General features: G+C 46.7%; 1 non-coding gene and 1 pseudogene across 1 annotated transcript; both read right to left on the bottom strand.

Moving 5' to 3' along the window:
• Positions 1-762: 762 nt before the first annotated feature.
• LOC119940019 lies at positions 763-25,585 on the bottom strand (annotated as a pseudogene).
• On the bottom strand, positions 6,059-6,132 carry TRNAV-UAC. Its single transcript has one exon. It is a non-coding gene; the product is annotated as a tRNA-Val (tRNA).
• Positions 25,586-25,919: the final 334 nt, after the last annotated feature.

Here is a 25,919-nt window from a genome sequence, read left to right as displayed (position 1 = left end):
ACGGGGGGATGGGGAGGGGGAGGAGTGGGAGAGGATGGAGGGGGCTCAGTCTGGGAAGGCCTCCTGGAGGAGGTGAGCTCTCAGTAGGGCTTTGACTGGAGGAAGAGAGCTAGCAGTCTATAATGACAAAGAAATAGAATGATACCTATGTCCATAGATACTCAAGTGCTGTGGGGCAGGGAGTGGGGGGGAAGAGGAAAGGGAGCGAGTGCGGGGATGGGATGGGGATGCCTGTCTCCTTGTTTTGTTTTGGTGTCTATCTCCCCAGCTTCCAGAATGTGAGCCCATTGTCTGGTAGGGATTGTCTCTATCTGTTGCTGAATTTTTCTTTCCAAACGCTTAGTACAGTGCTCTGCACACAGTAAGCCCTCGATAAATACGAATGAATAAATGAATGAATAAATGAATGGGCAGAGATTGTCTCTGTTGCGGAATAGTACTTTCCATGCGCTTAGTGCAGTGCTGTGCATGCAATAAGCGCTCGATAAATATGAAAGAATGAATGAATGAATGAATGGGAAGAGAGTGTCGCTGTTGCGGAATAATACTTTCCAAGCGCTTAGTGCAGTGCTGTGCATACAGTAAGCGCTCAATCAATCCGATGGAATGAATGAATGAATGAATGAATGAAGGGTGGTGGAGCCTGGGAGGGTCGGGAGGAGGAGCCGGTCCTGTCCCGTGTCGGCCCCGGTGGCACCCCGTGTGGCTCTCAGCAGCAGCCACATTGATTGTCTCCGCTCTGGTGGCGCCCCCTTGTGGCTCTCAGTAGCAGACGCTGCACTTATAGCCGCCGCCCCGGTGGAGCCCCCGTCTGGCTCTCAGGAACAGCAGCCACACTGATCGTGGCCGCCCCTGTGGCGCCCCCGTGGGGTTCTCAGCAGCAGCAGCCGCCCTGATCGTGGCCGCCCCGGTGGCGCCCCGTGTGGTTCTCAGCAGCAGCAGCAGCAGCATCCACTGCCGCACTGATCCCCGCCGCCGCCGAGCACATTATAGGTAGGATGGACTAGTGGCACAATTGATAACGCATCTGACTACGGATCAGAAGATTCCAGGTTTGACTCCTGGCTGGCTCGAAGCTTCTTTTTCTTTCTCCTCTCCCGATTCCATCTCATCATTCATTAGATCGTATTTATGGTTATTATCATGAATTATTACAATGATTATTAGATATTTTATCATATTGCATGTTATTACAATGATTATTGATAATAGTGATAATGATGGTATTTGTTAAGCATGTAACTATGTGCCAAGTACTGTTCTAAGCGCTGGGGTAGATGCAAGGTAATCAGGTTGTCCCACGTGGAACTAACAGTCTCCATCTCCATTTTACAGATGAGGTAACTGAGGTACAGAAAAGTTCATAAGATTATTATCATTACTGATAATGATAACAATAGTAATAATGCTGGCATTTGTTGGGCGCTTACTATGTGCTAAGTGGTGGGTTAGATGCAAGGTAATCAAGTTGTCCCATGAGGGGCTCACAGTCTGAATCTCCATTTTACAGATGAGGGAACTGAGGCACAGAGAAGTGAAGCGGCTTGCCCAAAGTCACACAGCTGACAAGTGGCGGAGCCGGAATTAGAACCCACGTCCTCTGAATCCCAAGCCCAGGCTCTTTCCACTAAGCCACGCTGCTTCTCCAACACAGTATTTAGCGCATAGTAAGATTTTAATAAATGTCACGATTACTGAAAACCAAAGAACATCCTACAAACTATAAGAAAAATCAGTTAAAGTTCAGCAATAAAATGTACAAAAGCAGGGAACGAGGAGTATAAGAGTCTGGGTTTTAGCTCTAGCTCTTCCACTACCCTGTTATGTGACTTCAGCCAAACTATTTAACCACTTTGGGCCTCAATTTTCTCAAATATTGGCAGTAGTAGTAGGAGTAATAATAATGATGGTATCTGTTTAGCGCTTACTATGTGCCAAGCACAATTCTAAGCTCTTGGGAGAGTACAATACAACAGAATTAGCAGACAAAATCCCTGTCCATGAAGAGTTTAGTCTAAAAACGAGCTTTGTGCCAAGCACTGTAGTAGGTGTGGGATAGGTACATGGTGATCAAACTGGAGAAGGTCCTTGTTCCACATGGGATTCGGAAGAACAGATATTTATTTATTCATTCATTCAATCGTATTTATTGAGAGCTTTTTGTGTGCAGGGCACTGTACTAAATCGTTTGGGAAGTACAATTCAGCCACAAGTAGAGGCAATCCTTGCACACAACGGGCTCAAAGTCTAGAAGAAGAGGAGACAGACATCGAAACAAGTAAACAGGCATCAATACAACTAACTGAATTATAGATACACATCATTAATAAAATTAATAGAATAACAAATATGTACATATATACACAAGTGCTGTGGGTCGGGGAGGAGGGATAAAGCAGAGGGAGGGAGTCGGGGCGGTGGGAAGGGGAGGAGGAGTTGAGAAAAAGGAGGGTTCAGTCAGGGAAGGCCTCCTGGAGGAGGTGAGCCTTAGGTAGGGCTTTGAAGGGGGAAGTGTGATTTTTTGGCGGATGTGAGGAGAGAGGTGTTCCAGGCCAGAGGTAGGACTTTGGCCAGTGGTCGACGGTGTGACAGGTGATAACGAGGCCCAATGAGAAGGTTATCACCACTTTACAGAGGCGGAAACTGAGGCCTTAGGTCGAGAAGTCAAGTGACATGCCCTATACAATGCGGATGTGATCCCTGATCTCCTCCCCTCTTAGACTGTGAGCCCCTCAATTATTCATTTATTCAGTCATAATATTGAGCCCTTACTGTGCGCAGAGCACTGTACTCTGCATTTGGGAGAGTCCAATAAAATACCCTCGTGGGTCCACTGTGTCCAGCTTTAAGTTCTTGTGTTTATACAGGCGTTTAGCACATAGTAAGTTTTTATTAAATGCCATAATTACTGTCATCCACAGTAATCACAGTGTGCAGTGGGTAAGTCACTTAACTTCTCTGTGCCTCAGTTACTTCTTCTGTAAAATGGGGATTAACACTGTGAGCCCCACTTGATGACCTTGTAACTACCCCAGCTGTTAGAACAGTGCTTAGCACATAAGAAGTGCTTACCAAATGCCATCATTATCATTTAAAAAATTTGCCTTTCTGTGTACTTCGAAAGATTAGGGGGGAAAAAACAATTCCCCACCTCTGGCATGACTCGGATTCGAACCAAGGTTGCTGCGGCCACAACACAAAGTACTGACCATTATACGATCATGGCGAGCTACTAATCTATTTCCAATAGTCATCTATATTTTTCAGATCGATTGCAGAAGCATTCATTCATTCATTCAATCGTTTTCATCGAGCGCATACTGTGTGCAGAGCACTGTGCAGATTACAGTGCTCTAAATGTTTGGAAAGTACAAGTTGGCAATAGATAGAGACAATCCCTACCCAGCAGTGGGCTCACAGTCTAGAGGCGGGGAGACAGACAACAAAACAAGTAAACTGGCATCAATAGCATCAGTAGAAATAAATAGAAATATAGATTTGTGCACATCACTAATAAAATAAATAGAATAATAAATATATCCAAATATACACAAGTGCTGTGGGGCGAGGAAAGGGGTAGAGCAGAGGGGAGGAGTGGGGGCTATGGGGAGGGGAGGAGAAGCACAGGAAAACGGGGCTAAGTATGGGAAGCCCTCCTGGTGGAGGTGAGCTCTCAGTAGGGCTTTGAAGGGGAGAAGAGAGTTAGTTTGGCGGATGTGAAGAGGGAGGGCATTCCAGGCCAGAAGTAGGGTATGGACAAGGGGTCAACGAATCCTGCTCATCTTATTTCCTGAGTGTCTGTTCTAAACCTTTACAAGGCAAATTATCTTGCCTTAAAATTAGCCAAATGTCTGGCCATCCCTCTTGAGGTTTGGATCTACTGTCTTTCCCAGGCTTACTCTGACTCTCCCCATCTCAATTCACCTTCTCCGCTGCTCGTTCTCACTCTCCCTGGTCCATGTCCTGCCTCTGGCCTGAACGCCCTCCATCATCAAATCCAACAGAAAATTCCTCTCCCCACCTTCAAAGCCTCATTGAAGGTACATCTCCTCCAGAAGGCCTTCCCTGACTGCGCCCTCCTTTCCTCTTCTCCAACTCCCTTCTGCTTCTCCCTGTCTTGTTCCCTCTATTCATCCCCCCTCTCAATTCCACAACACCTAGGTGCATATCTACCATTTATTTATTTATTTTAATGCCTGACTCCCCTCATCTAGACTGTGAGCTCGTTTTGGGCAGGGACTGTGTCCGTTTATTGTTGTAGTTTATTCTTCCAGGTGCTTAGAACAGTGTGCTGCACACAGTAAGTGCTCAATAAATGCGATTATTGATTATTTTATTTGCAAATATTCATACGTTTGTCTCCTCCATTACGGTGTAAAGCACCTTGTAAACAGAGCCGGGATTAGAACCCAGATCCTTCTGACTCTCAGGCACGTGCTTTCCCCGCTGGGAAATGGTACTAAGTATTTGGGAATCAGTCAATCATTCGATCGTATTTATTGAGTGTTTACTGCATGCAGAGCACTGTACTAAGCACTTGAGAAAGTACAATATAACAGAGTTAAGGGAACATAACAGAGAAGCTCCTCTGTTTTGTATTTCTCGAGCAGTTTGTACAGTGCACTGCATCCAGTGGGTGCTCAATAACTACTGTTACTACTATTATTAATAATACTAGAAGTATTATTACTTCTACTTTCTGCTTCCCTCATTAAACCTAACCCTTAATATATCACATCTTTGTGTGATCGCTTAACTCTGTTATATTGCTTTCATTCATTCAATCATATTTATTGAGCGCTTACTGTGTGCAGAGCACCGTACTATGCTCTTGGAAAGTACAGTTCGGCAACAGATAGAGACAGTCCCAACCCAACAATGGGCTCACAGTCTATAAGGTGGAGACAGACAACGAAACAAAATAGACATGCATCAATACCATCCAAATAGAAAAATAGAATTATAAGTATTTTCCCAAGTGTTTAGTTACAGTGCTCTACGCACAGAAAGCCCCCAATAAATATAATCGATTGATTGACCGACTGATTCCCAAGTACATAGTTCGGTTGCGTAGTGGAGAGAGCACGTACCTGCGAGTCAGAAGGATTTAGGTTCTAATTCCGGCCCCTCCACATGTCTGCTGTGTGACCCTGGGCAAGTCATTTAACTTCTCTGAGCCTCAGTTACCTCATCTGTAAAATCGGGATTAAGACAGTGAGCCCCATTGGGGACAACCTAATCACCTTGCATCCCCCCAGCGCTTAGAAGAGTGCTTTGCACATAGTAAGCCCTTAACAAATGCTGTTATTTTCATTATCATTATTATCTGGGTTCTAATCCCGGCTCTGCCATGGGTCTACTGTGTGACCTTGGGCAAGTTATTTCACTTCACTGTGTCTCAGTTACCTCGTCTGTAAAATGGGGAATGAAGATTGTGAGCCCCATGTGGGAAAACCTGCTTACCTTGTATCCACTCCAGCGCTTAGAAAAGTGCTTGGCACATAGTAAGAGCTTAACAAATACTATATTTATTTTTATTATTATTGTTTGCTTGTGTTCACCCCAGCGTTTAGAACAGTGCTTGGCACGTAGTAAGCTCTTAAAGAATAAGGCAATTATTATTATTGGCATTATTTGCTTGTGTCCACTCCAGCATTTAGAACAGTGCTTGGCAAGTAGTGAGTGCTTAACAAACACGGTAATTATTATTATTAGCTTGTGTCTTTCCCAGCGTTTAGATATGATCGAAAGGATGAATGAGAGATGGACACTAAAACAAATTGCATGTACAAGGAAGAAAGAGAAGTGCTTGGCACGTAGTAAGAGCTTAACAAATAACACAATTATTATGATTAATAATAATGAACAACACCGAAATCATTATTGGTATTATAGTGCATCTCACCCAGTGGTAATTCAATCAATACAATTACCACTTCTGAATGGAAGTCTAGGGCATCTCTTCAGCTTCTTTCTTTCGTGTTTCTGGGAGAATTGAGCAGGTTTAGTGGAGTTTAAATGTTTCCCGTAGCTGGGTGAAAAAAAGACTCAAAAAGGGTGATTCCGCTGGGGCTCCAACCCAGGACATTCTGCGTGTAAAGCAGACGTGCTAACCACTACACTATGGAAACCCATAACTATGTAGTCGCTCAAATGTTTAAGTCGTTTAAATGTGGTCCTCACTCTCAAACTGCTGATAAGGATGGTATTTGTTAAGCGCTTACTATGAGCCGAGCACTGTTCTAAGTTCTAGGGTAAATACAAGGTAATCAAGTTGACCCACATGGGACTCACCGTCTTAATCCCCGTTTTACAGATGAGGTAAGTGAAGCACAGGGAAGTGAAGTGGTTTGCGCAAGGTCACACAACAGACAAGTGGCGGAGTCGGGATTAGAACCCACGACCTCTGACTCCCAAACGCGGGCTCTGGAGTCCCCCACCCAGCCCCACAGCACTTGTGTATATATGTACATATTTTTTATTATATTTATTTTAGTAATGATAAAATAATTAATTGAACTCTTTGGGAACTCAATTAATAGCATTACTACTAGTTTGTCTAGGACGTTACCCCTTCAGCCTCCTTCTCTCGTGTTCTCGGGACGGCTGACCAGATTTGGTGGAGTTTGAACTTTTGCCCTTGGATAGTTAGAGAAAGAAAATGGATGCAGTGGTTCCACTGGGGCTCGAACTCAGGTCTTTCTGGGTGTAAAGCAGACAGGATAACTACTACACTATGGTACCCAGATAAATAATTATCCTTCCCAAGGAATTAACTGTGATTTTCAACATCCATTACCAGAATATGTTTTTCAGTTTCCCTTGTTTTCAACCTTTATTCATTCAATCGTATTTATTGAGCACTTAATGTGTGCAGAGCACTATATTAAGCGCTTGGGAAGTACAAATCGGTAACATATAGGTACGGTACCTACCCAACAATGGGCTCACAGTCTAGAAGGGGAAGACAGACGACAAAACAAAACATGTAAACAGGTGACAAAACATGTAGACAGGTGCATTTCCTGTACCAGGCAAAACCTCTCTCAATGCTTTTCTGACTTGTTAATAATGTTGCTGTTTGTATTATTTTATTTGTTGTTATTGTTGTTGTTGTCTGAGACAAGCCCTGGCTCAAATCCAAGGTAAATATAATGTAATTCTTTATCTTAGAAGAAGATCGTCTGACGGTGCTTGACCTTTGTGTGTGTGTGTGTAGCTGAAAAAGCCAGTGTGAAATCATTTCAGCTACTTGCGCCATTTTCTCTTTTGACCCCGTGTGTCTTTTTTCTTACGACGCTTTTGGTCAAAGAAACTCACTCCTTGTTAGAATCTACACAAAGTGACCACATTCCTGCTCACAAGGAGTTTACACTCTAATAAGGGGAGGTAGAAAGTAATATTTACAAGTAGTTTTAGTAGTAGTAGTACCTGGGTTCTAATCTCTCTCTTTCTCTTGACTGCTGTGTGATTTAGGGCAAGTTATGTAAATTCTCTGGGCTACAGTTTTCTCATCTGTAATGAGACATGGTTTCTGAGACATGGGGAAAGATGGACCCAAGGGACAGAGACGGTACCAAAACTCGACCCACACCTCTGAGAGAGGAAAATTGCTTGGGGGAAAGAAATCACAATCATCAAAGATTGACGATGGATTGATTAATAAAAACAAAGTGAAAAGAGCCCAAGTAATCTACAAAAGGCTTAGTGTTTTGTCGGAGAGTCTTAGTGGTAGGTAAGCAGAGTGGCGCAGTGGAAGCGTGCTGGACCCATAACCCAGAGGACGAAGGATTGAAACCTTCCTTTTCTAACAATATTTTAATTAACAATGTTTGCGACATAAATAGCAATTGAAGTCAACGTTTCTGGGGGGAAGGGGAGGGATTGCAAACTATACATTGAGAAAAAGGAAAACGTGAGTCAGGAATCTATTTTATTCTCAGATCTGCGCAGTTCAAAATTTTCGACTCTCACCAGTTCAAATGTCCCCCCAGAATATGGCAAGAAAGAGGAAAAATGAATCAATTGATAGCATTTATCAATAACAGAAAATCAACAGATAGTATTGATTGACCATCCACAGGATGCAAAGTGCTGTACTAAGCACATGGGAGGGTAAAATAGAATTAGTATATATTTTTTCTGCTCCGAATGAAATTGCCATTTTAATGGAAATGACAGACAGATATAAAATATTTATCAGTAAGAAGAGAAGGGAGATGCAGGTACCTGTGGTAAATTCTTGCTACAATACCGCTACCTTGCTGGTTCAGTTTCTCATCCTTTCCCGACTGGATCACTGCACCAGCCTCCTCTCTGATTTCCCATCCTCCTGTCTCTCCCCGCTTCAGCCTACAGTTCACTCTGCTGCCCGGATTATCTAAATACAGAAACGCTCGGGTCAAGCCACTCCCCTCCTCAAAAATCTCCAGTGGTTGCCTATCAACCTTCGAATCCAGCAAAAACTCCTCAATCTGGGCTTCAAGGTTCTTCATCACCTCGCCTCTTCCTACCTCACCTTCCGTCTCTCCTTCTACAGCACAGCCCGCACACTCCGCTCCTCTGCCGCTAATATCCTCACCGTGCCTCGCTGTCGCCTGTCCTGCCGTCGACCCCTGGCCCAGGTCCTACCTCTGGCCTGGAATGCCCTCCCTCCACACATCCGCGAAACTAGCTCTCTTCCTCTCTTCAAAGCCCTACTGGCAGCTAAGCTCCCCCAGGAGGCCTTCCCATACTGAGCCCCCCCTTTTTTTCCTCTCCTCCTCCCCTCCTCATCGCCCTCCACCCTCCCTCTACCCGAACCCCTTTCCCTCCCCGCAGCACTTGTGTATATTTGTATATATTTATTACTCTAGTTTATTAATTATATGTATATAGCTATAATTCTATTTATTCTGATTGTATTGACACCTGTCTACTTGTTTTGTGTTGCTGTCTGTCTCCCCTTTACAGACTGTGAGCCCATTGTTGGATAGGGACCGTCTCTATATGTTGCCGATTTATACTTCCCAAGCGCTTAGTAGAGTGCTCTGCACACAGTAAGCGCTCAATAAATATGATTGAATGAATGAATTACTCTCATTATTATTAATAAAATTAATACTGACGATATTTATCAAGCACCAGGCTAAACATTACAGAGGAAATAATCAGATTGGACACAGACTTTGTTCCACATGAAGACTCAGAGCCTGAGGGAGGTAGTCTTTGAACTGAAAGAGGAATAACTGAACAAATTTGTGAATAAACAAATAACTAAATCCAGGCAATCATTCAATCGTATTTCATTCAATCGTGTTTGTTGAGCACTTACTGTGTGCAGGGCATTGTACTAAGCTCTTGGAATGTACAGTTCAGCAATGAACAGAGAGAATCCCTGCCACACCGGGTTTACAATCTAGAAGAAGAGAGACATCAAAACACATAAACAGGCATCTATATAAGTAAATATAATTGTAGATCTATACATATCAATGTTTCTGAAAAGTTAAAATAAAAATCCAGGAGGGATCTGGAAACGGGAGCTTCCTGCTGACAGGATCGCTATCTTTTTTAAATGTTTATTAGAGACGGAGAATTTGTGTATCCTTGCCTGTTCCCGGCTCCATTGTCCCGGCAGCCAGCCAGGGGCCGACGCTTTTTAAATAATCCCCCTGTTCCCAGGAAATAACATCCCATAACGATCGAGAGATGGAGAGGATGTTTCTAAAAAATCAGAATGAGCGTCCATCCCATCCGTGCCTCCGCTAGGGCAGAGATTTGGAGGCGGGGCTGCCTCTTCTGGGCACCTGCAGCCTCCCTGCCTCCTCTGGGAGCCCAGCGGATGATGGGGTGGAGAAGAGGCCGAGGGAGGCTGGGGGAGAAGCTGGGGGATTAATGATCATTGAAGCTAGCTCTCTTCCTCCCTTCAAAGCTCTACTGAGAGTTCACCTTCTCCAGGAGGTCATCCCAGACTGAACCCCCTCCTTCCTCTCCCCATCCTCTCCCTCCCCATCCCTCCGCCTTACCTCCTTCTCCTCCCCACATCACCTGTATATAAGTATATATGTTTGTACATATTTATTACTCTTTATTTTTATTTTATTTGTACATATTAATTTTATTTATTTCATTTAGTTAATATGTTTTGTTTTGTTGTCTGTCTCCCCCTTCTAGACTGTGAGCCCGCTGTTGGGTAAGGACCGTCTCTATATGTTGCCGACTTGTACTTCCCAAGCGCTTAGTACAGTGCTCTGCACACAGTAAACACTCAATAATTACAATTGAATGAATGAATGAATTGATTCACTTGGAAATGAAAAAGGCCCTCCACCCCCTCCCACCGGCTACCCCTCCACCCTTTCACGTTCACCCGCGGTCGGCCTGGGTTCCTTCCACCCCAGCATCATGGAAAGTCCCTCCTCCCTCTTCCCCAGGTCTTCCCCCTCCCTCGCCGGGTGAATTCACGGCGGAATTCAGGTTCACTCATTCATTTAATCGTATTCATTGAGAGCTTGCTGTTTGCAGAGCATGGGGCTGAGAGCTCAGCTCCTCCAGGAGGCCTTCCCAGACTGAACCCCCTCTTTCCTCTCCCCCTCCTCTATCTCCCCCTCCTCCCTGTCCCCAACCCCCCTCCTTACCTCCTTCCCTCCTTCCCCTCCCCACAACACCTGTATATATGTATAGATGTTTGTAGATTACTCTATTTATTTATTTATTTTACTTGTACATATTCATTCTATTTATTTTATTTTGTTAAATGTTTTGTTTTTTGTCTGTCTCCCCTTTCTAGACTGTGATCCCGATGTTGGGTAGGGACCGTCTCTATATGTTGCCAACTTGTACTTCCCAAGCGCTTAGTACAGTGCTCTGCACACAGTAAGCGCTCAATAAATATGATGGAATGAATGAATGAATGAATGGACTAAGCGCTTGGAAAGTACAATTCGGTAACAGACAGAGACAATCCCTAACCAACATCGGGCTCACAGTCTAGAAGGGAAAGACAGACAACAAAACAAAACAAGGTTGTGCCGAAGACATGTGAGAGCACTGCCTCATATCCTCTTGGGGGATTTCTGCTGAATAGCCTGCCTTCGCAAGAGTAGTGCTTAGATCAGTGCCCGGCACATAGTAAGGGCTTAACAAATGCTATAATTATTATTGTCATTATTACAAGAGCTTAGAACTGTGCTTGGCACATAGTAAGCCCTTAACAAATACCATCGGTATTATTATTATTTATTTCACTCGTGGACCACAATCAGATTCCATGGTTTCCCGAGCTAGTCTTTCATCAGATGCCTGGCTAGCTCAGTCAGTAGCGCATGAGTCTCTTAATTTCAGGGGCGTGGATTCGAGCCTCACGTTGGATGCAAGCTCTTTGCGTTCATTGCTAAATAGTCCTCTCTGGAAGAGGTACTGCGAGCTCTAGATCGACCCAGCCTCAATCCTCTGCCTGTTTCCCATCTCTTTTGCGCTTCGGCCTTGTCAGAGATTTGAGCCCCTGGGATGCACCGCAAGCGAGGATTGCTAAATGCCACTCGCGAGGTAGACACCAGTGAGTCTCAAAGGGGGAAACCGCTTCCTCCCCTCCATCACCCGCCCTGCGGACACGGGGTCTGTGGGCGTGCGAGCTCAAGGGCGAGGGAAAGGGCAGAGGATGGGCGACCACCGGCCGTGAATTCTAGTCCCGATAGAGAGGGGTTCTCAACGGCAAACTCGGAGGGAGTCGTGTTATAACACGACTATCAGTGGTGAAAGGGGGCAGGACGTGGGCCGGAATAGTTCAGTTGGAAGAGCGTTAGACTAAAGGTCCTTGGTTCGATCCCGGGCTTTGGCGATTTATCTCTTTGTGACTGCAAAATCAGGGACACTTTTCCCGTTCATCAATTTTCGCTTGCTTCAGCCGAAACCACGGTCGTATCTATAGGGATATCAGGGAATATAAGGGACTGGGGTCACTGGAGTCTCCGTCCCTTATTCGCGTCTTTACAACAGACTTGAATCCTTTTATTCCCGTTCTAGAGGGAAGGATAGAAAAACACGCCAGAACCCCGGGAACCTTGCCCTTTGGCTTTTCGCCTGCAGTTGAGGACCGTCCGAAGAAGGCTTTTATAAGGTATGTGATCAGGATCCGCGAGTTGACTATGGCGCTGCGTTCAGGTCGCAGTCTCCTCCGGAGGTGTGGGTTCCTTCATTCATTCAACAGTATTTATTGAGCGCATACTGTGTGCAGAGCACTGTACTAAGCGCTTGGGAAGTACAAATCCCCTGCCTGGCATTCATTTTTCCTTCCCCACCTTAACTTTGGTCATTCTATTACCAGGAGATATAATAAATAAAAATAACCATAATAGCATTTGTTAAGAGATTAATATATGCCAAGCACTGTTCTAAGCGCTGCGGGAGATAGAAGGTAATCAGGTTGTCCCGCGTGGGGCTCAAAGTGTTAATTAATCCCCATTTTACAGAAGAGGCAACTGAGGCACAGAGAAGTTAGGTGACTTGCCCACGGTTACACAGCAGACAGGTGGCATAGCCAGGATTAGAACCCATGACCTCGGGCTTCCAGGCCCGTGCTCTTTCCAGTGAGCCATGCTGCTTCTCTATCCAAGGATATCCCAAGGAACCTAACGGGGATAATTTTAGGGCTATTGGGCTTGGTCACCTGGGCCGTGACTTCAAACACTTCAAACACAGAAAGTCAGAAGGACCTGGGTTCTCATCCCAGATCAGCTTCTTGTCTGCTGCGAGACATGGAGCAAGTCACTTCCCTTCTCTGTGCCTCAGTTGCCTCTTCTGTAAAATGGGTATTGCGACTCTGAACAGTTTTAGACTGTGAACCCACTGTTGGGTAGGGACTGTCTCTGTATGTTGCCAACTTGTACTTCCCATGAGCTTAGTACAGTGCTCTGCACACAGTAAGTGCTCAATAAATACGATTGATTGATTGACTCCGACGACCGTTGCTTACGGCTATCGGCCTGAGGTCCTGTTCGCTTTGACTATATTGTTCAAATCGGCCCAGAGCTTCAAACCTCCTGGCTACAGACCTTCTCAGTATAGCAACAGGCCGATTGCTGCGGGTCTCTTTAATACATTGGTGATACCCCTTCCACTATCGGTCGAAACAGGGCGTTTGTGACAGTATTGTGAGTGACAGTACTGTGAGTGACAGTAGAGTGACCTGAGAAAATTCATTCAGTCGGCTCGTTGGTCTTAGGGTATGTTTCTCGCTTAGGATGTGAGAGGTCCCGGCTTCAAAGCCCGGACAAACTCAACTTTTTCTCCCCTTCATTAGCTGGAAGTAGTCCGGCTACTTGATGTCCATTTCCTTCTACTTTCCCAGTCGTCCTGTCCGTTATTTATTTTAATGCCTGTCTCCGATTATAGACTGTGAGATAATGGGTGGAAGAGCAGTATCTAATCAGTCTATATTTCACTCTACTGCCCGTCTGGACAGAAACGCTCTGGGTATGTTACTCCTCTCCTCAAAAATCTCCAGTGGTTGCCTGTCAATCTACGAATCAAGTAAAAACTCCTCACTCTCAGCTTCAAGGCTCTCCATCACCTCGCCCCCTCCTACCTCACCTCCCTTCTCTCCTTCTACAGCCCAGCCCGCACCCTCCGCTCCTTTGCCGCTAACCTCCTCAACGTGCCTCGTTCTCGCCTCTTCCACCGTCGACCCCCGGCCCACGTCCTTCCCCTGGCCTGGAATGCCCTCCCTCCACACATCCGCCAAACTAGCTTTCTTCCTCCCTTCAAAGCCCTACTGAGGGCTCACCTCCTCCAGGAGGCCTTCCCAGACTGAGCCCCTTTTTTCCTCTCTTCCTCCCTTTCCCTCCCCACAGAACTTGTATATATTTGTACAGATTTAGGACTCTATTCATTTTACTTGTACATATTTACTACTCTATTCATTTTGTTAATGATGTGCATATAGCTATAATTCTATTTATTCTTACGGTTTGGACACTTGTCTACATGCTATGTTTGCTGTCTGTCTCCCCCTTCTAGACTGTGAGCCTGTTGCTGGGTAGGGATCGTCTCGATCTATTCCCGACGTGTACTTTCCAAGCGCTTAGTACAGTGCTCTGCACATAGTAAGCGCTCAATAAGTACAATTGAATGAATGAATGAATTCACCGTTGACCGTGGTGACTTCTGCAAATACGAAGGACGACTATGCATATTAATCTCCTATGCCTCGTCTGAAAATTGGGCTGCGAGCCCGTTGTTGGGTAGGGATTATCTCTATATATTGCCGAATTGTACTTCCCAAGTGTTTTTCCAAGTGAGTTTGTGTGGTGTGTGTACATTAGACACATGCCCGGAGGGTTAATAAGACATTCTGAGCTTCAAGTTGATGGAAACCATGAGGTGACTGTTTGAAACATTTTTCAAGCAGGTGAAGTTGCTGAGAAAATGCTAAAGAGCAAGAGTTGAAAAAGTTGGCTTTAGGTTCCCTTTCACCATCGCTATTTTGCGGGAGGAAGAGCAGAAACAAAGTAAAATGTAAAAATGGCTTGGACGAAAAGGACTCGGAACCAGGCAGTAGAGGTGAGAACACTGAATACTAATTACTAGTATTTGAGCGCTCAGTGGGCGCTCAATAAATACTATTGGTAATAATGATGATATTTTTTAAGGGCTTACTATTGTTAGCTCCCCCGAAACACTTATTAAAAATGCACTGCTCACACGAGGAGGTAAATAACTAGTAACAAGTAATTAGTATTACTACTACTAGATTTGACACCCAAATCTACATCTCTGCCCCTGCTCTCTCTCCCTCCCTCCAGGCTCGTATCTTCTCCTGCCTTCGGGACATCTCCGTCTGGATGTCTGTCCACCATCTTAATCTCAACATGTCCAAGACTGAACTCCTTATCTTCCCTCCCAAACCCTGCCCTCTCCCTGACTTTCGCATCACTGTTGACGGCACTACCATCCTTCCCGTCTCACAACCCCGCAACCTTGGTGTCATCCTCGAATCCACTCTCTCATTCACCCCTCACATCCAAGCTGTCACGCAAACCTGCCGGTCTCACCTCCACAACATCGCCAAGACCCGCCCTTTCCTCTCCATTCAAATCGCTACCCTGCTCGTTCAGTCTCTCATCCTATCCCGACTGGATTACTGCATCAGCATCCTCTCCAATCTCCCATCCTACTGTCTCTCCCCACTTCAATCTATACTTCTCGCCGCTGCCAGGATCGTCTTTCTGCAGAAACGGTCTGGGCATGTTACTCCCCTCCTCAAAAATCTTCAGTGGCTACCAATCAACCTACGCATCAGGCAGAGAAACTCCTCACCCTCAGCTTCAAGGATCTCCATCACCTCGCCCCCTCCTACCTCACCTCACTTCTCTCCTTCTACAACCCAGCCCGCACCCTCTGCTCCTCTGCCGCTAATCTCCTCACCGTGCCCCGTTATCGCCTGTCCTGCCGTCGACCGCCGGCTCACGTCATCCCCCGGGCCTGGAATGCCCTCCCTCCCAACATCCGCCAAGCTAGCTCTCTTCCTCCCTTCAAGACCCTACTGAGAGCTCACCTCTTCCAGCTCCTCCTCCTGCCCAGACTGAGCCCCCTCCTTCCTCTCCCCCTCCTCCCTTTCCCCACCCCCCCCGCCTTACCTCCTTTCCCCTCCCCACTGCACCTGTATATATGTGCTTCTCCCCCAGGGAAGCTGCGTGGTTCAGTGGAAAGAGTACGGGCTTTGGAGTGAGAGGTCAGGGGTTTAAATTCCGGCTCCTCCAATTATTAGCTGTGTGACTTTGGGCAAGACACTTAATTTCTCTGAGCCTCAATTCCCTCATCTGTAAAATGGGGATTAAGACTGTGAGCCACCCGTGGGACAACCTGATCACCTTGTAACCTCCCCAGCGCTTAGAACAGTGCTTTGCACATAGTAAGCTCTTAATAAATGCCATTATTATTATTACGTATACATGTTTGTACATATTTATTACTCCATTTTACTTGTACATATTTATTCTATTCATTTTGTTTTGTTAATATATTTTGTTTTATTGTCTGTCTCCCCCTTCTAGACTGTGAGCCTGCTGTTGGGTAGGGAGCGTCTCTATATGTTGCCAACTTGTACTTCCCAAGCGCTTAGTACAGTGCTCTGCACACAGTAAGCACTCAATAAATACGATTGATGATGATGATGATGAATCCACGGAGAAAGAGGGATCCGTCTCCTTCTCGTGGCTACTCTGGAAACTTTGAGAACTGGGGTTCTCTTCGGATCAGGACCAAGGGACAGATGGAGGAGCAACAATTGGAGATAAAGCCTGAGGTGTTCAGCATCTTATTATTGTATTCCTCCAGGAAACCTACATAAAAGCTGATGCAGCTGTCAATACAATAGAAGCAAACGAAACGGGTGAGAAGGAGCAGGATGGTGTGAATGGCCCGGGTATCGGCGGGGCATTTGTGGTACCGGCCAGTGCTGAGGATGTGCTGGACTTGTCTGTGGTATAGGTGTAAAAAGATCACCATGTAGCCGCTGCCCCGCTCATGAGTAACACAAAGAAGAGGTCTCTGATCGTGATGGCAGACAAAGTGGCTACGATACTAAATTTATTGGTTTTGTGGATAGGTGAGCAGTATTTTGAAATGTAAGTGTTACCTGTGGTAGCGACGTTCTGGGTGGCTTAAGTGGATTTGATTAAGTTGATGTAGATCAACAAATTGAGACTCCAGAAGAAGGGGAAGGAAGAGAAGATATATTTGTGGGCTGTAGGCTCTGGGCCTGAACTGGAACCACCGGGAGGTGTTGGAACTGATGATGACCACCTGTAACACGCTCAGGAGACAGGTGGTGCAGATGGACAGGCCCCGGGCTGCTCTCCTTAGGTACACTAGCATTTTGCAGCGAACGTCATCCAGGATATTCTTCATCCCAAAGCCCACCATCATCTCTGGGACGCCCCACGTGAGAAGAAGGCCCGTATTACTCAAGGTCAGGTGGGTGAGGATCAGGTCCTTGGGCTTCTTCTGCTGGGGCTGAGCCACGACGATGTGGACGTACAACAAGAACATCACCACATTCCCCAGGACACTGACTAAAGTCTGAAAGAGGAATAAAATTTCAAATATCTGGTCACTCATAAGCACTGCTTTGATGGCTTCCAAATTGCAGAATCCCGCGAATGCTGCATGAAAAACAAAACGTATCATCAATGAGACATCTTGGAAAAATGAAATATTAGAGACTGAAACAATCAATACTTCTGCAATTGTCCTCGCTAGCTACCTTTATTCATCCCACCCCTCCTAGCCCCACGGTACGTATATACATATCTGTCATTTATTAATATTAATATCTATCTCCTGCTCTGGACTGTAAGCTTATTGTGGGCAGGGAATGTGTCTTTTTATTGTAGTGTGATATTCTCTCAAGCGGTCAGTACAGCACTGTGCACACAATAAGTGCTCAATAATTACGATTGACTGGATGACTGACTGGCTATTGAGCGTTTACTATGTGCAGAGCATTGTACTAAGCGCTTGGGAGAGTACAATCCAACAGAATTCATTCAATCACATTCATTGAGCGCTTACTGTGTGCAGTGCACTGTATTAAGTGCTTGGGAAGTACAAACCGGCAACATATAGAGACGGTCCCTACCCAACAACGGGCTCACAGTCTAGAAGGGGGAGACAGACAACAAAACAAAACAAGTAAACAGGTGTCAATGCCATCAGAACAAATAGAATTATCGCTATATACACATCATTAATCAAATGGAATGATAAATATGTACAAATATATACAAGTGCTGTGGGGAAGGGGAAGGGGTAGGGCAGAGGGAGGGAGTGGGGGATATGGGGAAGGGAGGAGGAGGAGAGGAAAAAGGGGGGCTCAGTCTGGGAAGGCCTCCTAGAGGAGGTGAGCTCTCGGTAGGACTTTGAAGGGAGGAATAGAGCTAGTTTGGCGGTTGTGTGGAGGGAGGGCATTCCAGGTCAGACATAGGACGTGGGCCAGGGGTCGACGGAGGGATGGGCGAGAACGAGGCCCAGTAAGGAGGTGAGCGGTGGCAGAGGAGCAGAGTGTGCGGGCTGGTCTGGTCTTCCACACCAAGATTGACCTTGGGGGGTCCGCGTCCACCCGGAAATGGGCGATGAGTTTAAAGTCCAGACCGGTCTGAGCCTGCAGGACATCGCAGATGAGGGAGGCCGCTGTCATGGCGAGGGCCCCGCACCGCCCACAACCGCCGTCGTCGCCGACCCCGCCCAGTCCCAGGATACCTGGAGGACACACTCACCGAAGTAGCATGGCCTAGTGGATAGAGGACGGGCCTGGAAGGGAGAAGGTCATAGGTTCTAATCCCTATTCCACCACTGTGTGACCTTGGGCAAGTCACTTCATTTCTCTGGGCTTCAGTTCCCTCATCAATACGACTGGCTTCCCCACGTTTCCTGAAGATAGTCCAATGTCAAAGGAGTTTCAAGGAGTCTGGCCCCCCGCAGCATGCCATCCTGCTACAAGTCTTAGTTGCCTTACAGTAGAGCGAAGGAGGCGGACAGTGGCAGTGATCCAGGGATGTGGGTTAGTGGTGGGAGAGCGACAGAGAGAAAGGGGAGAGAGCGAGTTGAATTAAGGAGAGAGGGAGGAATTGAGAGCAGCAATCTGGTATCGCCCCATCTCCCTCCTACCATTCCTTTCCAAACTCCTTGAACGAATCGTCTACAAGCGCTGCCTCGAATTCCTCAACACCATCTCTCTCCTCGACACCCTCCAGTCTGGCTTCCGTCCCCTACATTCCATGGAAACCGCCCTCTCAAAGGTCGCCAATGACCTCCTGCTTGCCAGATCCAACGGCTCCTACTCTATCTGAATCCTCCTCGACCTCTCAGCTGCCTTCGACACTGTGGACCACCCCCTTCTCCTCAACACATTTTCCAAACTTGGCTTCACAGTCTCCGTCCCCTCCTCGTTCTCTTCTTATCTCTCCGGTCGTTCATTCTCAGTCTCTTTTGCAGTCTCCTCCTCCCACTCCCATCCCCTTACTGTGGGGGTTCCTCAAGATTCACTTCTTGGTCCCCTTCTGTTCTCGATCTACACTCAGCACTTGGTGACCTCATTCCCTCCCACGGCTTCAACTGTCATCTCTACGCTGATGACACCCAAATCTATATCTCTGCCCCTGCTCTCTCCCCCTCCCTCCAGGCTCGCATCTCCTCCTGCCTTCAGGACATCTCCATCTGGATGTCTGCCCAGCACCTAAAACTCAACATGTCCAAGACTGAACTCCTTGTCTTCCTTCCCAAACCCTGCCCTCTCCCTGAATTTCCCATCACTTTTGACGGCACTACCATCCTTCCCGGCTCAAAGGCCCGCAACCTTGGTGTCATCTTCGACTCCTCACATTCACCCCTCACATCCAAGCCGTCACCAAAACCTGCCGGTCTCAGCTGCACAAGATTGCCAAGATCCGCCCTTGCCTCTCCATCCAAACAGCTACCCTGCTCGTTCAAGCTCTTATCCTATCCCGTCTGGACTACTGTATCAGCCTCCTCTCTGTTCTCCCATCCTCTTGTCTCTCCCCACTTCAATCCATATTTCACGTCGCTGCCCAGATTGTCTTTGTCCAGAAATGCTCTGGACATGTTACTCCCCTCCTCAAAAATCTCCAGTGGAATCAATTTACACATCAGGCAGAAACTCCCCACCCTCGGCTTCAAGGCTCTCCATCACCTCGCCCCCTCCTACCTCTCCTCCCTTCTCTCCTTATACAGCCCAGGCCGCACCCTCCGCTCCTCTGTCGCTAATTTCCTCACCGTGCTCCGTTCTCTCCTGTCCCGCCGTCGACCCCCGGCCCACGTCATCCCCCTGGCCTGGAATGCCCTCCCTCCCAACAACTGCCAAGCTAGCTCTCTTCCTCCCTTCAAGGCCCTACTGAGAGTTCACCCACTCCAGGAGGCCTTCCCAGACTGAGCCCCCTCCTTTCTTTCCACCTCCTCCCCCTCTCAATCCCCCCGCCTTACCTCCTTCCCTTCCCCACAGCACCTATACAAATGTATATATGTTTGTACTTATTTATTACTCTATTTATTTATCTATTTTGCTTGTACATATCTATTCTATTTATTTTATTTTGGTAATATGCTTTGTTTTGTTCTCTGTCTCCCCCTTCTACACTGTTGTGTAGGGACCGTCTCTATATGTTGCCAATTTATACTTCCCAAGCGCCTAGTGCAGTGCTCTGCACACAGTAAGCACTGAATTAATACGATTGATTGATTGATTGATCAAGAGTAGATAGAGTGGATAGGGAGGCGACGTGGGGTGTGATGCCCTGATTGTGAACACGCGGCAGGGCCCGGGGGTCTGTCTGCGCTTTAGGGGATGGGAGGGGAAGAGAGGGGCGGCGATAGAAGGGAGTTAGCCCTCAGGGGCTATAGCCTTCTGCGGGCCGAGCATGGTCCCAGATCGGAAACCCTTGCTCTGGCTTCTACCCACCCTCATAATAAACCAGAGAGAGTAGACACCTGCCCTGCCCACATTCAACCTCTGCCTTGGATCATGGGATGATTCCTGTGCTGGTGCAGGAAACTCCACCCCTCTATCCTAGCGTACTTAAGGGAAAATATTCTCCCTCAGAATTTATTGAGGGCTTAATATATGGTAGACACTCTTCTATACAAGTAGAAATAAACACTTGCAGGTAAAGACACATCCCTCACTCTCTAGAAATCTAAAGTTTTATGGGGTAGGAAAGCCAGTATTCTTTAGTAACATAATAGTTTAAAGAGCAAAAGATCTAAATGATTAAAAGATGAGCAGTAAAAATAACGACATATTCACACGTGCCTGAAATATGGGGTGAAATGATGTAACAAAGACGCAGGGGAATTAATCGTGGAATGCCTCCCTGAAGAAAACGCTTTCTAGGGAGAATTTTGATGACTCTCCCAAGTGTTTAGTGGAGTATTCTGTATAGAGTAAGCAGTTAGGAAATAACACTGATTGATTGATAGTTGGGAGGGGAGTTGCTTAGTGATTTGAGTAGCGAGGGTCTCCCATGCAGTCAAAGAACCGAGAATGTGAAAATTCGGAGTAATGAGAATCGGTTGAAATTGCTACTTGCCTCCGTGGCTGTAGACCTTACCGTTTCTTTGGTAAAGCCCCAGCTCTGCTATTTGTCCAATGGCAAGAGCACAGCTCTGGTGATCAGGACAACTGGGTTCTATTCCCAGCTCGGCTTGCTAAAACTGAATCACCGACAACCTTGGCTTCACGGACTCTGTCCGCTCATGCATCTCCTCTTATCTCTCTGGTTGTACATTCTCAGTCTCTTTCGCGGGCCCCTCCTTCCCCTCCCATCCCCTCACTGTAGAGGTTCCTCAGGGGTCAGTTCTTGGTCCCCTTCGGTTCTCCTTCTATACACACACTCTTGGTGAACTGATTTGCTCTCACGGCTACAACCATCATCTCTACGCAAATGACACTCAAATCTACATCTCCTCCCCTGTTCTCTCTCCCTCCCTCCGGCCTCGTATCTCCTCCTGCCTTCAGGAAATTTCCACCTTCATTCATTCATTCAATCGTATTTATTGAGCAATTACTCTGTGCAGATCACTGTACTAAGCGTATGGGAAGTACAATTCGGTAACAGATAGAGACGATCCCTACCCAACACGGGCTCACAGTCTAGAAGGGGAAGACAGAAAACAAAACAAACCAGTTAGACAGGTGTCAATACCATCAGAATAAATAGAATTACAGCTATATACACAACAGTAATAAAACTAAATAGAGAAATAAATATGTACAAATATATACAAGTGCTGTTGGGAGGAGAAAGGGGTAGAGCAGAGGGAGGGGCGGGGGGCGATGAGGAGGAGAGGAAAAAGGGGGGCTCAGTATGGAAAGGTCTCCTGGAGGAGATGAACTCTCAGTAGGGCTTTGAAGGGAGGAAGAGAGCTAGTTTGGCGCATGTGTGGAGGGAGGGCATTCCACGCCATAGGTAGGACGTGGGCCACAGGTCGACGACGGGACAGGTGAGAAGGAGACACAATGAGGACGTTAGTGGTTAGAGGATCAGAGAGTGGGGGCTGGGCTGTAGAAGGAGAGAATGGAGGTGAGTTAGAAGAGGGCAAGAAAATGGAGAGCTTTGAAGCCAATAGTGAGGAGTTGCTGCTTGATTTAAAGGTTGATAGGCAACCACTGGAGACTTTTGAAGAAGGAAGTGACATGCCCAGAGCGTTTCAGTAGAAAGATAATCTGGGCAGCAGAGTGAAGCGGGGAGAGACAGGAGGATGGGATATCAGAAAGGAGGGTGATGCAGTAATCCAGTCGGGATAGGATGAGAGATTGAACCAGAAAGGTAACGGTTTGGATGGAGAGGAAAAGGCGATCTTGGCGATGTTGCGGTGGTGACACCGGCAGGTTTTGGTGATGGATTGGGTGTGTGGGGTGAATGAGAGAAGGGGGTCAAGGATGACACCAAGTTTGCGGGCTTGTGAGACGGGAAGGATGGTAGTGCGTCAACAGTGACGGGAAAGTCAGGGAGGGGATAGGGCTTGGGAGGGAAGATAAGGAACTCGTCTTGGACATTTTGAGTTTTGGATGGCGGGTAGACATCCAGATGGAGATATGCTGAACGCAGGAGGAAATACGAGCCTGGAGGGAGGGAGAGAGAACAGGGTTGGAGATGTAGATTTGGGTGCCATCAGTATAGAAATGATAGTTGAACCCGTTGGAGCGAATGCGTTCACCAAGGGAGCGAGTATAGATGAAGAACAGAAGGGGACCCTTGAGAAACCTCTACAGTAAGGGGATGGGATGTGCGCCCGCCACATAAAGCTCAACATGTCCAGGACTGAGCTCCTTATCTTCCCTCCCAAACCCTGTCCTCTCCCTGACTTTCCCGTCACGGTGGTCGGCACTACCATCCTTCCTAGATCACGAGCTCGCAACCCTGGAGTCATCCTTGACTCCACTCTCCCTTTCACCCTACACATTCATTTCGTTACCAAAACCTGCCGGTCTCACCTTCCCAACATCGTCAAGATCCGCCCATTCCTCTACATACAAACCGTTACGTTGTTGGTTCAATCTCTCATCCTATCCCGACTGAATTCCTGCATCAGCCTCCTTTCCTATCCCCCATGCTCCTGTCTCTCCCTGTTTCAGTCTACTCTTCACACTGCTGTCTGGATTATCTTTGTCCTGAAACGCTCTGGGCATGACATTCCCCTCCTCCAAAATCTGCAATGGTTGCCCATCAACCTTCACATGAAGCAGAAACTGCTCACTACTGGCTTCAGAGCTCTCCATCACCTTGCTCCCTCCTACTTCACTTCCCTTCTCTCCTCCTAAGCCCAGCCCGCACACTCTGCTCCTCTGACGCTGACCTCCTCACTGTGCCTCGTTCTCGCCTGTCCTGCCATCGACCCCTGGACCACGTCCTACCTCTGGCCTGGAATGCCCTCCCTCTATACTTCCACCAAACTAGCTGTCTTTCTCCCCTCAAGGCCCTTATGAGAGCTTACCTCCTCCAGTAGGCCTTCCCAGACTGAGCCCCCTCATTTTCCTCTCCTCCTCCTCCCCTCCCCATCACCCCACTCCCTCCTTCTGCCCTATCCTCTTCCCCTCCCGACAGCAATTGTGTATATTTGTACATATTTATTACTCTGTTTTTTATTAGTGATGTATATATAGCTATACTTCTATCTATTCTGATGGTATTGACACCTGTCTACTTGCTTTGTTTTGTTGTCTGTCTCCCCCTTCTAGACTGTGAGCCCGTTGTTGGGTTGGGACAGTATCTATATGTTGCCGATTTGTACTTCCCAAACGCTTAGTACAGTGCTCTGCACAGAGCGAGCACTCAATATATGTGATTGAATGAATGAATGAATGAATGAATGAATGAATGGTTTCCTACTGAAGGACCACCCAGGTTTTTTGGCAAGGTGGGCAGGCCCAGCAGGAATCAATAAATCAATGGTATTTATTGAGTGCTTATTAGGTGCAGAGCCCTGTACTAAGTGTTTGGGAGTGCACAATACGACAGAATTAGCAGGCAAGTTAGCTGCCCATAATGAATCCTGAAAAATAGCTGGTTAATATGAGCAGAAAAGACTTAGGTGATAGTATGCTAGGATGAGGAGCTATAGCACAATGCTGTGTTAACTTTGGCCATACATGAATTATGCAGGGCAGAATTCACATGTTCTGGGCAATGTGTTTTTCCTCTGTCTGATTACTCACTTGTTGAGTTGGGTTCCGCCTGGAACATGACTTGCAAGGGAAAAGATAATCCAATATACATTGTACAAATAACAGCGCGGCACTCAATCTGTGGACACTCTTGGCTCATCCCTTATTCCTGAAGGGACATTCCATCCTCAGACCACCTAAATTGTAAGGTCCTTGTGGGCAGGGTATGTCGCTGCCATCTGTCTGCACGGAGTAAGTGCTCAAAAAATACCGTTGATAGGTTACTATTTAGACATTCATTCACTCGTTGATCAATTAATTAATTAATACCGTAATTCATTCACCTTGTAGTATTCATTGAACAGCTACTATGTACAAAGGACTGTATTAATCTCTGGTATATAACACACCAAAAGGAATTAGACACGGCCCATATTCCCCGAAGGGGCTAATAATCTAAGAAGAAGGAGAGAGGAAAGATTGGTATGTGACACAGAAGGAAAAATGAAATTATAAAAAGGGAAAGATAAAAAGACAAGAATACTAGTTAATACAAGATTACCTACGGAGTCCTGTGGACGAAAGAGCAGAGTATTAGACTCTTCACCTCTCAGGGTGTCTGTGAATGGAGGCACAACAGCTTCAGAAAGTTTTTTTTAATAGTATTTGTTAGGTGCTTACTATGTGCCAAGCACTGGTGTAGATGCAGGATAATCAGGTTAGACACAAGCCGAAGTGCAGGGGAGAACAGATACCTAATCCCCATTTTACAGATGAGGAAACAGAGGCACAAAGAAATGAAGTGACTTGACAAGGGTGACACAGCAGGCAAGTGGCAGAGATGGGATTAGATCTCACGTCCTTCTGACTCCTAGTTCGTGCTCTTTCCACCAGACTGCACTGCATCCTGATTGATTAATTAACGAACGAAAATCAGAGGTATCCTATAGTGCAGTAGAACTGGAGTGGTTATTTTCTGACTCTCTTCAGCGGGAAGCTATCGCTGTCCCTTTAACATCAGAGCACCGAGGTATGATGCTCATGAAATAGACTTCCCAGAAATCATAATACACAAAGTTCCTGTCAGGATCTGTCTCAGCAGGGCAGGAAGAGGTGGCATTGAGAATCCCTTTGATGACCTCTGTTCTAAGGAATCCAGAGAGCCCTCCAAAAAGGAGTAGAGCAAGAGGCCAGGAAAGGGGAAAGAAAGATACCTAAGGACAACACTCTATTTCTTGGAATCAGAAACCCTTGAGGCCAGTCTCTGTCTCAATTCTTCCTGGCTGTAGAGCCTGAGATGTAAAGAAGACAATCCCCCAGGCTGGTCTATGTCACTGTGGGGCTACAGAGAGAAATTTCTGGTCCACGTGAATCCGGAGGGGCTGAGCAGGCCGTAGTTAAAGGGTGGAAGGGGTAGGACCTCATCTCCCCACGGCCGTGATTATTGTATCACTCATGGTAGCTTTTATGCTTTCAGGAAGGGGGAGTCAGAAGACCACCTCCATGGAGAAATACATTTCCCTCCCGACTCTAAGTCCTCCTTCTCGTCAGAGGCCAGTGACAAGTTAACGAGCCAAGTGAACAATTAAACAATTAACTCTGGCGTCGTTGCAAAGTGACCCCCAAGGGTGTAGTGGCTAAACCTCATCCTCAACTTTAAGGGTGCTTATTGTTAGAGAATCCTGGCAATGAGAATGTGAGAATCAGCATGATCCAGTGGAGAGAGCACAGGCCTGGGATAGACTGGGTTTTAATCAAT

The sequence above is a fragment of the Tachyglossus aculeatus genome, chromosome 18, assembly GCF_015852505.1.
Source record: "Tachyglossus aculeatus isolate mTacAcu1 chromosome 18, mTacAcu1.pri, whole genome shotgun sequence".
NCBI classification, from domain to species: domain Eukaryota; kingdom Metazoa; phylum Chordata; class Mammalia; order Monotremata; family Tachyglossidae; genus Tachyglossus; species Tachyglossus aculeatus.
Note: the sequence above shows the minus strand (reverse complement) of the source record. Positions and strands in the feature narration are given on the sequence as shown.